We start from the raw sequence: 279 nt of genomic DNA on the forward strand, positions 1-279 counted from the left end.
CCACACACACACACACACACACACACACACACACACACACACACACTGGTATTCCTATCGTTATGGGTTCATTCCATAGGCTTAATGGTTTTTCTACTGTAAAAACTGTATTTTCTATCCCCCTACCCCTCACACTAAACTACAGGCATTTACATTTTTCAAAGCACCTCATTCTGTATGATTTATAAGCTGTTTTCCTAATCAGGACCAAATAAATATCCCAAGGTCAGAATTTACTGGTATTACTATACTTGTGGGTACATTCTGATAGTGTAGGGA

Source organism: Sinocyclocheilus anshuiensis, unplaced genomic scaffold, assembly GCF_001515605.1.
Source record: "Sinocyclocheilus anshuiensis isolate Anshui unplaced genomic scaffold, SAMN03320099.WGS_v1.1 scaffold1246, whole genome shotgun sequence".
NCBI lineage: Eukaryota > Metazoa > Chordata > Actinopteri > Cypriniformes > Cyprinidae > Sinocyclocheilus > Sinocyclocheilus anshuiensis.